The following is a 15956-nucleotide window of genomic DNA, read 5'->3' as shown; positions in this document are numbered from 1 at the left end:
GAAGCATTGTTCACCCCCATACCCTTCTGTGATGCTAGGTTGAGCGTATGTGCGGACTGAACTGGGCTTCTACACCGGCCACTATCATGTTCCTGGCGTTATCCGTGACGAGGGCAGGATTCTTGTCGGAGATTTTCCATTCTGTGCAGGCTTCACACAGTAAAGCGCCAACAATTTTACCAGTATGTGCTTCACTCAAAATTCTGGTTTGCAAAACAGTACTTTTCATAGTCCATTCCGGATCAATGTGATGAGAGGTTATTGTCACATACCCCTGATTTGAGCATGACGTCCAGCCATCCGTCGTGATCGCCACTCGTTCAGCTTGGGAAAGAGACAGCTTCACATCATTCTTCACCTTTTCGTACAATGCAGGAATGCATTGTTCTGAGAAGTGTCGACGGCTAGGTATGTGGTACCGTGGCTCCAAGTTTTGAATCATTTCACGGAACCCAGTATTTTCAACCACACTGTATGGTCGCATATCTTTACAGATAAACCTGGCAATGGATGCCGTGATGACTTTAGCCCGAGGGGGGTTTTGGCCTAACTTGTTACCAAAGATTTTGGGGAGGCTCGAGGCTTTAGCAGAGCTAGCTGGAGCCGCCGCCGCTGCGGGAACGCCGCCAGAGTTATGACGGTGTTCGGCATTAGCAATGCCATGGCGTCTCAGTAGGTGCATAGAGAGATTGGTCGTGTTGCCGTTGTATTTTATCTGGCCTGTGCATATTCTGCAAACAGCAAGTGATTTATCGAGGACATCTCCCTTTTTGCAAAAGCCAAAATGTTTCCACACGCTGGACCTCAAATGCGGCTTGAAAATCACTTTTTCGTCTGGTTGTTCTCTGCTGTCAGCCATGCTTCGTTTTGTTGTCGTCTGTCTGAGATTGGCGCCGCTGGCGCATTTCGATGACGTCATACACAGGAAGAGTGAACGGGAGGAACGTTAAACATTTCTTTACTAATAGAAGTGCTAAAAAACACTTTCATATAACGTTTGTCGTCCTTAAATACAAGGTGCAAATCCTGAGTATCGATACAATCGATTCTTTGCATTTCAGATCGATTTCATATCGATATATGTCTCCCATGAAGGACAACTAGCCGAGTACCTATCGATGTAGTTGTATCGTAGGAATATAAATCGATATATCGGTATTTTAGATGAATCGTTACACCCCTATAGGCACTGAGTTATTCCTTAGACTATTTAGTTTAAAAATCATAAAAATGCATAATTCCCCAATGCTTGGGTCTATTATTATGGTCTATTTCAGGATGTAAACACTATTATTACGTACATGTATAATAATAATGCTAATAATTATTATTAATAATAGGGTTGCACGGTGGTTGCAGGGTTAGCAATGTTGCCTCACTGCAAGAGGGTAGCAGCTTCAACTCCGGCTTGAGGCCCTTCTGTGTGGAGTTTGTATGTTCTCCCCGTGTTAGCGTGGGTTCTCTCTGGGTTCTCCGGTTTCCTCCCACAGTCCAAAGACATGCAGGTTAGGTTCATTGTTGACTCTAAATGTCCCGTAGGTGTGAGTGTGAATGGTTGTCTGTCTCTGTGTGTCAGCCCTGTGATAGTCTGGAGACCTGTCCAGGGTGTACCCCGCCTTCACCCAACGTCAGCTGGGATCGGCTCCAGCTTCCCCGCGACCCTGAATAGAATAAGCGGTTACAGATAATGGTTGGATTGATAATAATAATAATTTTCGAATAAAAAGAAAAACGAAGCAGTCGAATACTAATTTGGACATCGATTACCATGGCAACAATCAAAGCTTCGAAGAATTAGGGTCAGCCCTAGGATTTTGCATAAAAATATGCGCAAATCATAACATGTCAAACTGCAGCCCAACAGGCAACAACAGCTGTCAGTGTGTCAGTGTGCTGACTTGACTATGACTTGCCCCAAACTTCTAGAACGATGAAGAAACAATGTTTTGTCTTTCGGTATTGGTATCTTCATCCACTGCTCCCCCATGTCCTACATAGGAGTAGTGACAGTGACAGGCTGGCAATATTAGAATATTACGAGACCGGCAGCTCTGTAGCCTACATCGTCTCTGCCTCCGCTTAGAGACGGCTTTGCTTTGTTTGGGACTAGATGCTTATTTTGAAAATATTTCTTAACCGATAACCGAACCTCGTTAACCGATTATTAACTATTACCCGACAAGATTTATGCGTGTAGTGTCGCAGACATGCAGCCACTTTCCCAGTAAAAGTCTCCACCACACATTTAGTTTAGTTTAGCAGGTTGTCAGCTGTGTGTCTGCCCGGAGGAACAATACTTTGTCTGCCCGGATTAACGATAGCGATTGTCCGATAAACAGTGTGTGTATTTGTGCTACGTTAGCAGCTCTAGCATTGCCGGAGGCATCTTGCTCGCCGCTGCCGCCATACACATACAGTCTGTCAGCGTGACCTAACTTTAACGAGTGTCCGTGTGTGTGTGTTGGCGGTGAGTGTGAGGTTGTTGGTGGCGTTCTAGTTGTGATCGTAGGTGTAGCAGTGTGTGTACACTTTATTTGTCGGTGAATAAATGCTACGAAACTACAACTCCTCCACTCCGCTCAAGCGAGCAAGAGACTGGAGCCGACTTCCTGTATCCTGCATCTCTCGCTCCGCCTCTTAAGGTGGGCTGTTAAGGTGGACCAGCTTTTCTCCTTAAAGTGACGAGCCGCTCTGAGCCGCTCAGCTTTTTAATTAATTATAAATATTTCTTTTAACCGTTTTAACCGATAGCGTTAATCGGTTAAAATGCTTAATGTCGATTAACAGTTAAATGGTTAATTATGAACATCCCTTTTTGGGACTGATGCCCCCCTGAAAAGCTGAGGGAAGCGGCTGTGAGCTGCACTTTATCGGAGGTTGCAAAGTTACATTTGTTTAGACAATAAGTCACACAATGCTGAGATTTATGCCTGATTAGAAGTGTTTCCTATTAGTTTTGTTTTTCCACTTCCGATGAAGAGCAGCACGGTGAACGGCTGTGCGTAAAACATCACAGCGCCTGCGCAAATAGAATGCAGTAATCAGGAACTGGGTTACTACTATTTATCATGTATATGGGCGATTTCTCTGTGCTTATGTAGACACCATATCCTGAATATGATCATAACCGGGATAAGCCTCATAAACGGGTTATTCATGTCCATGTAAACACAGTCTGTGTTGTCTCTCTGGAGATCGCCTATCTGGTTGTGAGTGAATTCGAGACTTGGACTCAGGTCTGGTGAAGCATGCTAAGAACGTCCAGTTTTTTATTGATGGATTCAAGAACACTGACCTGTATGTTGGTATATTGTGGATGAGTCCTTTTTTTCCTCGGGTTTGGAGTCTGGTGGTCTGGGTTGTTGTTTTTTTCCTCCATTGCGAACCGGTAGTAGTATTGGTTAATGAAATCTTCCAAGTGAAACTAATTTCTAATTCGACTAACAAAAGGCTTCAAGACACTAAATATCTGTACGTTTTATGATATTTTTGTCTAGTGTGATATACCCCTGGCTCTTTTGTTGTTGTTCTATATACTGCCCCTTGTTTACTGAATATTTGTTCCTTTGTTTAATAAAAAACAGAAAGTAGAGATAAGTAGCCAACTTGTGTAAAATAACATGACGCTGTGGGTTGATTTTCCTCCCGTTCTCCCCATTTTTGTGAGTCACCAGCCGCCACAGGAAGATTTCTAACTTGCTCTGTAGATCTTGTTTAGATGCGCTAAATATTATTATATTATTCTTTTCACTGATACAGTTGCCTAGCGACTCGCTAGGCAACCGCCAACATCCTGTAAGAACACAAATTCTCGCGATGTGATGTATGACAGTTAATCAAGTGAAATGCCTATGTGCTACCTAGGGCTGTCAATTTATTTAAAAAAAGCCAAAATATTTAATTGCAATTAATTGCATGATTGTCCATAGTTCAAAATTTGTCTCAAAGGGAGATTTGTCAGGTATTTAATCCTCTTATCAACATGGGAGTGGGCAAATATGTTTGCTTTATGCAAATGTATGTATATATTTATATTGTAAATCAATCAACAACACAAAACAATGACAGATATTGTCCAGAAACCCTCACAGGTACTGCATTTAGCATAAAACAATATGCTCAAATCATAACATGGCAAACTGCAGCCCAACAGGCAACAACAGCTGTCAGTGTGTCAGTGTGCTGACTTGACTATGACTTGCCCCAAACTGCATGTGATTATCATAAAGTGGGCATGTCTGTAAAGGGGAGACTCGTGGGTACCCATAGAACCCATTTTCATTCACATATCTGGAGGTCAGAGGTCAACGGACCCATTTGAAAATGGCCATGCCAGTTTTTCCTCACCAAAATGTAGCGCAAGTTTGGAGCGTTATTTAACCTACTTCCCGCTAGTATGACATGGTTGGTACCGATGGATACAAGTATCTTCACTCTAGCTTTAAAACTGAGCCTGCTACAACCTAAAAATTGCAAATTGCGTTAAAGAAATTAGTGGCGTTAAAACAAATTTGCGTTCACTCATTATTATCGTGTTAACTTTGACAGCCCTAGTGCTACCCTATATCACATGTTTTATACAAATTCTGTATCAAGTTAGAAATGGATAATCAATTACAGTTTACGTTGCTAATAAACTGTATACTACAATCTGCATGGAGAAGGAAACATTTGGATGAGCTGGTGTATGGACAAGGCAACACAGACTGTAAACTGTACAGAGAGAGCTGAATATCTGAGCTGTGGCTCTGCTCTATATCCTGTAGTGGATTATAAAATGACTGATTGAAAATGGACTGTGTGGGTGCTCTATGGTTGATTGCATTATACTTTGCCGCTTATTTAAATAGCTTCAAATGTACCAATCTGAGCATGAGTGTATGTGGTGGGCATGTGTAACCCCCAGCTACCGGAATATATAAAAATAGGTGACTAATATGACAAATAATAATTCAAATAAACAATCAGGAAGGATGGGTGAAATAATATTTTAAAACTGTGGTAAGGTGAATCTATGGTTGGAGGACTTGACTCTGAAAACCTACCTATGTCCATCAAAGGGTTAAACCCGCCCCCTACGTAGTTGATAAGATTGTGATGAGACACGGCACGCTTTTCTTTTTCTACCTGAGCAGTGACTGAGGGGGATGTGTGTTGAAGCAGGGAAAGAGAGTAGTCAAATGTTCACCAATAAATATCAAATATTTCAGAATAAAAGCCTTGTGTTAACAAATGAAGGAAGTCTGCCCACAGAAAAAAAACACTTGGTGGCTTTTATTTTGAAATGAAAGCAGAAAGTGTTGATTTAAAAATAAATCCTTACTTTTTTCATGTCTGTGACATTTTCTACAGATAGACATCGAAACTGTAGTAATGTAGCTGATATGATGTCAATATACAGTCAAACGATCACTTTCACTGTTGTTGCTGTGAACGGTGCGGCTCACGTTAGAATAGGTGAGACCTTGAATCTCTATCACAGACCTTCGGAAGGGGTCAAACGACCACATCTCCAAAAATCTGAGGAGATATTATTGAATAACTTTTTTGGTGAAGGTCGTACAGACTTGTAAGGTGGTTCCGTCTAAACATATTTGGGTACGCCCGATCGATTGGTACCATCTGCGAGTTTGTACGACCTTTGGAAGGGGGTGAACTGCGAAATTGGACCTTTAAAAAAATCATAACTTTTCTGGTGAAGCTCCTATGCACTTGTGCCTCTCAGGTTTAATGAAGAGGAGCCTGAGACGCACCCTCACCTATATCAGGTCATCTGGAGCAAGAAGCGTGAAGTTATTCAAAATGTAAAATCGACCTACTTAACATTCACAAAACCCATGAGTGTACTCAGAACCATGAGATGTGACATTACTGTGAAAGCCGCGCCTCTCCAGCCAAGTCATTTGGATGCTGGATAGTGATTGTTGGAGCCATATAAGCCTGCCATTAGTGTATTCTGTTATTACTAGTGTACTTTGAGTGTGTGTGCCTGTTTGGTCGTGGAAAATGGATACTGTTGCGCGTCTCGCGCGCAGTGTGGCTGCTCTAACCTGTTAACACGGACGCCGAAATAAAAAACCACAGGTTCCGCAGCCGCCACACGCTTCTGACGTTCCCAGTGTGGACACGTCGTGAGATGGATGAAATAACAACACAGCTCTAATTACCGATCAAATGTAGTGATAAAATTAGATTCACCATCTTTTCTGAATCTGTCCAAGCATCTCCCGTAATTCTGCAAACTCATAATCCACCAAAGAGCAAGTATTAAAGTGCTATTTTAATTCTACCAGATGTTCACCCCTCTCCTCACCAGACACCACCGTGTTTTGTCATTAACATGAAATGGACGGAAAGGAAACGCTGTCTGGGGGCGAAAGTGACATTCTCTTCACAAACACAACTTCAGGGTGGGCGCTGTTTTACACAACAAAGAAAGTCTTATTTAGGGATGCACCGACACCAACAGCAGGGTTGGGCGCACCACCGTAAAGTGGTATCGGTGCCGTTGTATCGGAGTCGTTTTGTGAGTACGAGTACATGAGCACAGGTCAAAATTTTATTTGCCACAATTTTAACAATCTCTAATTCCATTTCTAATATGCGATTCAGTGGATATGTGAAAATGATTCTACTATTAACATATTATGGTTGAAATACAGAGCTATGCACTTTTAGTGATTAATTGATTGTAATAACTTAAACACCCTCACCCTAATAGTTTTTCTACAGTCCCTAACTCTATAAAAAGATTGACTGCAGGCCATGAAAGAAGTAGTCCATGTGACGTCCTGACTAAGTTAATGGCCGATTAATAATAGTGGCCTTGTTCCTGATGACAGAAGCTCAGCGAGCATGTTAAGACTTGTCAGTCATGGAAGCTAATAGTTCTGCCTCACTGCAAGCAGCCATACTCGCCTTATATGGCCTCAGCATCCTACTCGGGGCCAAAGATCGTGTGTGGAAATATGACCTCATTCTGCCAGCTCCACCACAATTGGCTCAGCTGAGCTGAGGTAGAATCTTCTAAATTGATATTGATTTTTTTTTTCTTCCTCTGGAACGCATTTTGAAAAAGACTGTTTTAAAAAAATATATAGATATATATATATTTTTTAAAAACAGTCTTTTCACACACATATATATATAGTATATATATATATGTATATATATATATATACTATATATATTATTCGTAAACAGAGTCCCCCTGTGAACACATGATGGTATGCTCTCACTGATTCGTCACTATAAATGTCTCAGGCCTTGTCCGCTTGTATTTTTGTAGACGTAGGTTTTTCTATGTGTTTTGGCCTTTCATCCACACCCAAACAGCATTTTAGGTTACTGAAAACAGCTTTTGTAAAACTGAGGGTGAAGATTTCTTTTAAGATTCAGATTAAGCTGATCTACCTGCTGAAACTACTAGGAGTGCGGCGCCGCTTGCATGCGAACACGACGTCGGGGTGCACTCGTGGCGAAGCATGGGGACTTCCTGGGGAGGGTGGTCCGGTGCCAACGGGCCTGGCCAGCCATTCGGAACCTTAAATTAAGTGTGGCACGGCAGCCTAAACCTGGTCGTACCCAACTCTCCTTCCTCCTTCGGAGGGAGCACGGGGGTTTGTGGAGCAGTGCACACACACACACACACACACACACACACACACACACACACACACACACACCACTGCGCTAACAGAAAAGAGCCGAATTGAACGTGCCACACACGTTTTATTGGTAGTAACGTTACTACCAGTCAGCGTCTGCAACGGTTAATACAAGGGAAATATATATTTTTTAAGATGAGACGAATAATCGCATAAACGATTTGATTTTTTTTTATAAATAACGACTATTCGAAAAATCTAAAATAATAACTCATCCCTTTGTGCAACAGTGGCATAAATACATCCATGAATGTGGAACATGTCAGGTTATTGCGGGAAAACAGGTTGGACCCAAACGCGGCAATGATGAGATGGCAGCAGGCAAAGTTCAATGAATTAAATAAAAATAATAAAATCAAACTTACAGAGAGCCAGAAATATTGCTGATCCAGGCAGGTAGGAACTAAAAGCTAATCCACAAAGTAAATTCAAAAGGAACAAAAAACACTGGAAAAAAACTCTCTCAAGGGGAAAACACATCACACCAGGAGTGACGACGAACTGACAAAGAAACATGGGAAACACACAGACTAAATACACCAGAACAGCAGGGCGATTGAACACAGGTGAAACAAATCAGGGCGGGGCAGACAATCACAAAAGGTGGGAAAGAAACAAAGGCAGGAAGTAAAACCTAGGGTGACCATATTTTCAAACCCCCAAATCGGTGCTGCGTTTGAAAAGTCAAAGAAAATGACGTCCTAACGTCTTTTCCTAACAACTTTTCCTTGACCTCGATGGAAAACGTCATGAGATCAAGGAAAGATTCAATTCAATTCAATTCAATTTATTTTTGTATAGCGTCAAATCACAACAGAAGTTATCTCAAGACGTTTTATATATAGAGCAGGTCTTAGACCGTACACCATAGTTTAGAGACCCAACAAGATCCACCAAGCGCACTGTGGCCAGGAAAAACTCCCCGATTACTGGGAAGAAACCTGGAGCAGAACCGGGCGCAGGGCGGGCGGCCATCTGCCGAGACCGGCTGGGGGGATAGATAGAGAGAGAGAGAGAGAGAGTCCTCAGACAGGCTTTCAAGCGGAGCTTCCAGCTGTCTCAGTCCACCATACATCTGGCTAGCTCGCCAGATGTATGGTGAACAACAAAGATGAGAAGAACAATTCAGAAGGACTTAAGAAAAGACAACCGCGTTGTTCAGAGAATCCGACTGCTCTTTAACTAGACTCCGTCATTATGATGCGACAGCGGCGGATGTTAGTGACGTGAGTCTGCCGTGGCGAAACTGCAATGTTCTGAAGACGGACTACAAAAGGCGCTGCTCCCCACGTGCGTTCTTAAATAGGTCTTTCAATGACAGGCTCCTTCACCTGCTGTGTGTGAAGGAGAGATACCACATGTCACTAACCGAGGAACTGAGATAAACAATACCCAGTCATCAGCATTTTAGTGAAAAATTCATTCCCCTAGGGAAGTGGTTCTCAACCTTTTTTTGGGCTAGCGCCCCCCTATCCATTATCCAGGTCCCTTACAGCCCCCCATCAAATAAAATGTAGGATAATTGTCTACAAGAGGGGTGAAGAATAAATATACATACGACATGGGATGGATTACAATCATAAAAATACAATACAAAAACAGAAATATACATGCCAACGCCCATCGTGGGGCTCAAACCTATTACTTTGAGTATGAGTCTCATGCTCTACCGACTGAGCTAGCCAAGATAACCTTTGTGGCTCTCTGGGTTTCTATTATTATCTAAAGATGGGTGGAGTTCTGTTAAGGATGGCTCCACTGCGTCATCGAGCCATGATTTCAGCCCCGCCTAAAAAATCCTGAACACAAAACTGGCAAAAAACAGTTTAACGGTCTAAGAACTACAATGTTCAGTCTTTGCACATCTTTTCAGTCATTATTTTCCAACATTTAAAATATGTTAAGAAACAAATATCTGAATTTCCTTACATGGCCTTTAAAAAAAGGGAGGATTTCAAAACCAAAGCGGGGGGTCTGGGGTTCTCCCCATAAAAATTGGAGTTTCAGAGACTTTGTTTCCTGCTTTCTGGTGACTTTAAAGGGACTGTTTATAACTTCTTACTGGTATAAATCATTGCGGGTCGGTGTCCCATGTAGAGATGTCACAAGAACCGATACTTCGGTACCAAGTCGATGCCAAAATTCTAAAAACGTGACGGTAATCGTTTTCTGCAGTACTGAATACGATGTACGATGCCTGCAGGGTCCGAAATGAACAGCCACCAAGCGCCAGATGCGGCTGCTTCTGTCCTCTGCTCTCCTCTATTTCCGGTGAATGTTATTGGGACTTGCATTTGATTATCTTACACTTAACTCCCCAGATCCACTTTGTTTGAACCAATCCAACAGCATCCAATCAAGCAGCTGAAATATAGAGTGATATTGTGGTTTTAGCTGACGTGTGTCTCCTCACTGTTTTGAGTGATGCTCGTTCATGTCTATGTAGAGCGAGCACAAGCGCGAGCAACAGGACGCTGACTTTAGTTGACTTAACGGCCACAGGTGTCTGTTTCTGATTCTTACATAGAGTCCCTTTTAAAAGAGTGAAAATAACAAAAATAATAATTACACTGCAACAGCATTTATGTTAACTTTTAATTTGACCTTTAACTCCCAGGAAAGAAGACTGAATAATTTGCCCCTCTGGTGTGAACTTGGCGTGTGAATCTCTGATATGAACTAATATTCATCAGTTTTTATTTATCTTTGCTCCTGCTTGAGTATTTCTTTCTCTTCGTTCTCTCCATTTCTCTCTCCTAATATTATTAATAATAATAATATATTTTATTTGGTGGGGCCTTTCAGGACAACCAAGGACACCTTACAAAGATTAAATAACACTGGAACAGATAAAAATAGCCAAACACGGCAAAAACACCAGCAGAGCGAAAGTAACAAGAGACATTTAGGCAGAGACGTATGAGAGGGAATAAAAGAGTTGAGGGAAGGACACAGACTGATGGACACTACAGTGAATAGAGCAGTTTGAACAGGTGAGTTTTGAGGTGGGATTTGTATGTTTTATTAGTGTCAGACTGTCGGATGAGTGGAGGGAGGGAGTTCCAGAGCCTGGGAGCAGTGCAGCTGAATGCCCTAGCACCCATGGGTGCTGAGGCGTGAGGTGGGGGTGGTCAGAAGACCAGCTGAGGATGAGCACAGGGAATGGGCTTCTGTCGCTCACTGAAGGTCCTTTCAGACACAACGTGACAACGCAACCACTGACCTCTGAATTGTGACCCCTGGAGGAAACCGGGAGAGGGCAATGAAAAATGGGAATATCCCAAGACAAACGGGAGCGTTGGCAAGTATGTGTGTGGCTGGTTGCTAGACGCTAAGTTGCTTTCACTGGAAGTCCGACAGCGGAATATCCCTCTTGTAAATTTATAACGTGGCGTTCACCGTGTATCCTCGGGAGAAATTAATGCTTTCAAGAGGAAGAAACTCTTAATTTCCTCCACGGGTAATACCAAGGAAGAGAGCGTCCATTTTCTTGACTTGACACAGTTAACGCCATGTTGGTGAAAGTTTATAGAGATGATACTCTGATGTCCTGTTCCAGTGAAGGCAGCATATGGAGCAGCGCTACAGGAAGCTGACAGAAACACTGAAGTAAAGAGTCGTTGCTGTGGAAATGATACACCGTCTCATCTAGTTGCATCGGTGTAAACTGGCAGGTTTTCTAATGTTGCAGACCACATTCTTTTGCAATTAGTTGCAAGTTTCAACTCTTCTTGCCATGAATCTTTGGTGTAAAGTTCAAACGCCCCCCCCCCCCCCCCGCCCCCCTTTACAAAACTATTGCTTCCAGCGCCCCCAATGTCCTCTGAACCGCCTCTGTTGAGAAACGCTGCCCTGTAGGGGTATCATCGTTACAAATGTATACTTTTTTTGTATTGGATCATGGACTGTATATCTAAGTTTGTATAGAATTGTCTGACAGGTAACAATACACACCTCTATTAGTGATGAGTTAACTCACAAACTCCAACCAAATGGTCAAACTAGGCAGCGCTGATCAAATATGAATCAATATTATGTTACGTTAATGTCAATTTCTCTCCTCAGATGTTCTCAGAATCATCTTGTAGTGTACTGTTTAGCTGTAAAATGAGAAAGTTTGTGACGCCGCCGCCATTGTGATATCTGGTGAAGGAATGCCAAGTTACGGTCACATGACCGGAGCACAGCCAATAGGAACGCTCTCTCAATGAACTGACCTGTGATTGGTCAAAGTCTCCCGTCACAGGCTAGCTTTTGTAAAGCCTGAAAACAGAGCCATGACGAGGAGCAGAAGTCTAGTTTTCTCTCAGAACACTTGAAATACAATATGCTGAAAGGTTATTATGGAATTTTTGCCCAATGATGCCAAAAACATAGTGCCTAGTGCCACTTTAAGAGCACCAGCTAGCAGGGCCGGTTCTAGCTTTTTGGGGGCCCATATGCAAAATCTTGTTTTTTGACCAAATGCTACTTTTTATACATACAAATATTTTAGCTTAGCTGCATTTTTAACATCAAAATAAAAAAAACAAAACATGCAAAATTATAATTATAAATTTATGAACAAAATAAACTTCTTTAATGTTCGATTTATGTTGAAGATCACTTTGAATGATTATCCAATGATAATGTAGAAAAACAAAGATTTTAAATTTGGGATTCACATTCATTTCGGGACGGTTCCGGGAGGATGGTGAAAAAAGTAAGTTGAGAGCCCTGCTTTAGCTGTGGAGCCAATATTACTATTATTAGTCTTTTTCTGGCAGAAAAGTGCCCCCTGGGCCCTGGGGAGCGCTTCATCCCAGCGTTTATCTTTATCTTTTATTGGGATCTCCATTAGCTGTGGCTGAAGCACAGCTATTCTTCCTGGAGTCCACTCAAAGCACTGTAAACTCTTAGGCTAAATTTCAGTACAAAATCACATTACAATCTTTACCAATAATGACCACAACAACAAAAGCGACAGCAACAAAACACAACAATACTCAAGACGAGACAGAGATCCTCTATGTTCGAGAAGAGGATTCACTCGTGGGGAAAAAAACTGAACTGAACTGAACAAACTGAATTTCTATCTTTTGTTGCTTATTGCTAAATCTCTGAGAAGTGGTGTTTTTTTATTGAACTCTGGACTCTTTATTTCCGGTGAATATTATTGGGACTTGCATTTGATTATCTTACACATAACTCCCCAGATCCACTTTATATGAACCAATCCAACAGCATCCAATCAAGTTTCAGGAGAAAACCATGAAGAACTGACGTTATGTTACTGAGCACCAGTTGGATCCAGTTACTCTGCTGTTAAAATGACGTTACATTTGATGAAGAGTGCATGTGGCTTGTTAAGGACTCGAGATCTGACTTGGGACTTGACTAGGGACTTGAGTCACAGACTTGAGACTTGTGAGATGCAAAACAATAACTTGGTCCCACCTCTGGTAGCCTATACCCAGTGAAATGTCACCATGTCAGTGAATTTAAACTACTGCTTGCAATCTGAGGATACATATAAACACATGAACACATTACATGGGATTTATTGTTTGTTTTGTTTTTTACCGTGGTATCGGATTTGGTATCAAGAATCGTGGAAATTCACTGGTATTGGTATCATATACTAGTTTTCTGGTACCGTGACATCCCTACAACTTGAACCATACTAGTTCAAGTTAATACTATTCACAGAGTATAGAGGTAAATGTGATTCATTAATGGTTGGACCATAGCATATTATATGTCAGAATACAAAAACAAAACAGAGCAAGCAACAACTTCTTTTACCATACATATTAACAGGACTTTATATCTATCCAACATTCAACCTTTTATGATTTGATGTTAGCTAAATATCAGCAGACACAGAGAGCTGTTCAGCTAGGAGATGTTTTTTCAATAATATTTTAAATAGATTGTTGCTATTTTCTTGAATGATATACCCAGGCAGTGTTCCATGTCACCATGGCTCTGTACACTACAGTACCTTTCAACATGTTAGTTTTCACCTTAGGAAGTGTGAATCTGCCTTCAGTGGCATGCCAGGTACTATAATCATGTTCATCAGAACTGAAGCATAATTGTTTATATAATACCCTTGGCAATCTAGTTATTAGGGATGTCCATAATTAACCGTTAACCGACATTAAGCATTTTAACCGATTAACGCTATCGGTTAAAACGGTTAAAAGAAATGTTAATAATGAACTCAAAAGCTGAGCGGCTCAGAGGAGCGGCTCGTCACTTTAAGGAGAAAAAGCTGGTCCACCTTAACAGCCCACCTTAAGAGGCGGAGCCGGAGTTGCAGGATACAGGAAGTCAGCTCCGGTCTCTGGCCCGCTTGAGCGGAGCGGAGGAGTTGTAGTTTCGTAGCATTTATTCACCGACAAATAAACTGAACACACACTGCTACACCTACGATCACAGCTAGAACTCCACCAACAACCTCACACTCACCACCAACACACACACACGGTCTGTTGGAAACTCACTAAAGCTACGCAGACTACGTGTGCGGCGGCGAGCAAGAAGCCTCCGGCAACGTTAGAGCTGCTAATGTAGCACAAACACACACACTGTTGGACACTCGCTAAAGTTACGCCGGGCAGACACACAGCTGACAACCTGCTAAACTAAACTAAATGTGTGGTGGAGACTTTTACTGGGAAAGTGGCTGCATGCAGCATCGTAGCTGCTAAGTTAACGCTCCCAGACGGTGAACTGGAGACTCCCGTCAACGAATATCTGTTGTGCTCCCGCTGCATGCGAGGCACAAATCTTGTCGGTTAACGGTTAATAATCGGTTAACGAGGGTCGGTTATCGGTTAAGAACATTTTTCAAAATGAGCATCCCTACTCTCTGGTTCTTCTATGTGCTTACATGTTAGAGCCAGCAGGAGGAGCTAGCTGAGCAACTTAATGGAAAGCTAATTAGACTAAAACAACATGCAGTAATGCCATTTGAATCTTCACAGGTTGCAGGCTGAGGTAATATGGCTTGAAAGTTAAATGAGAGAATCAAGCACAAATTTGGCCATAAATCAATGGGAGTCTCAAAATCACCAAACTTGATGGAGATTTTTGATTAAGCTGTTGAAACATCCCCAAAAGGCTAAGAAATATGACTGGCTGGAATTTGAGTGTACAAGTACTGAAAGGCTGCATACATTGTAATGATGAAACGAGGGAGTGATTGGTCTCACTGCTTCTTTATAAAGAATGAAACCAGCTGATGAAATTCAGCTGCTTCCTTCTGTTGAGCAAAAAGGGCTGGAACCCACAGTCCAGTCTGCTTTTGTTTCGCTCTGCTGATCGACACATTCGGGCGATGCCGTCGTAATTAAATGTTTCAAGTGTCCACATATAAACCCGACTTCAGTTGAACAGTGTCGGCGTACAGTCTGACACAAATCTTTGTCAGTTTAGCTCGACTATCAGGAGCTACTGGGCGCTACAGTGCTGCTATCATTTCTGGTGCGCTGCCAAAACTTTCTGGTTAAAACTCACGCTCCAGAGTTTCTGTTCCGCGCATTCGAGTAGTAGACATAAACAGCTGTTTGGGTAACGGCAAACCGAAAGGCAAGGTCAAGGTTTCTTTATTAATACCTAAGGGTAAATTTCTCATGCAGACAGGAGAGTTAAAATAAGACAAACACTCACAGCTCAAGGGATATCAAAATATACATTAAAACAAACATCATCATAGTATTAAATAGTAAAAAAATTGGAAATTGTGCCATATTCGAGTAAAGTGCATCATTCATTGAGTAGTGCAATAGCTGCAGGTACAAAAGCATTCATTTTGTTCTCCACTTAAGGGCCACAAACCAACAGCCGGAGCAATGGAGCTGGAATTGGAGATGTAAGGGATGGGAACAGTCCTGATGATTAGAGCTTGTCTTACGCTGCAGCTGCGAGGAGTAAAGAACTGATAGGTTGACTTGAGAATATAAGCTAACTAGCCCACTTGACAATTTGGTTAAGAGAATTCTTGTTTTTCAGAACCAGGTTACCAAACCATGACGTAAGAGAAAAAGACAAGACTGATTCATAATAAAGCCAAATAAAAGAGGGTCATAATGATTTTATTAAAGTGAAAACGGGACAGTCTTCGAAGACAAAACAACTTTCTCAAAGGTCAGTTTGGAGTTGATGGCTGTCCCAAGATGCTTGTAGCTTTCTACACAGTCAGCAGCCTCGTCCTTAATGATCGTAGACTCAGATTGAAGCCAGAGTTCTGAAGTCTACGATCATATCTTTTGTCTTTGATATGTCTAGCTCCAAGAAATATTA

The 15956-nt window shown here is 41.9% G+C and overlaps 1 protein-coding gene across 4 annotated transcripts in view; it reads left to right on the top strand.

Moving 5' to 3' along the window:
• The window catches only part of LOC119484777 (glutamate receptor 2-like), a 133147-nt gene that overhangs the window by 20552 nt on the left and 96639 nt on the right, over positions 1-15956 (top strand). The window lies entirely within an intron of this gene.

This window comes from Sebastes umbrosus, chromosome 3 (genome assembly GCF_015220745.1).
Source record: "Sebastes umbrosus isolate fSebUmb1 chromosome 3, fSebUmb1.pri, whole genome shotgun sequence".
NCBI classification, from domain to species: domain Eukaryota; kingdom Metazoa; phylum Chordata; class Actinopteri; order Perciformes; family Sebastidae; genus Sebastes; species Sebastes umbrosus.
The sequence above is the reverse complement of the archived record's forward strand: the minus strand, read 5'-3'. Positions and strand labels throughout refer to the sequence as shown.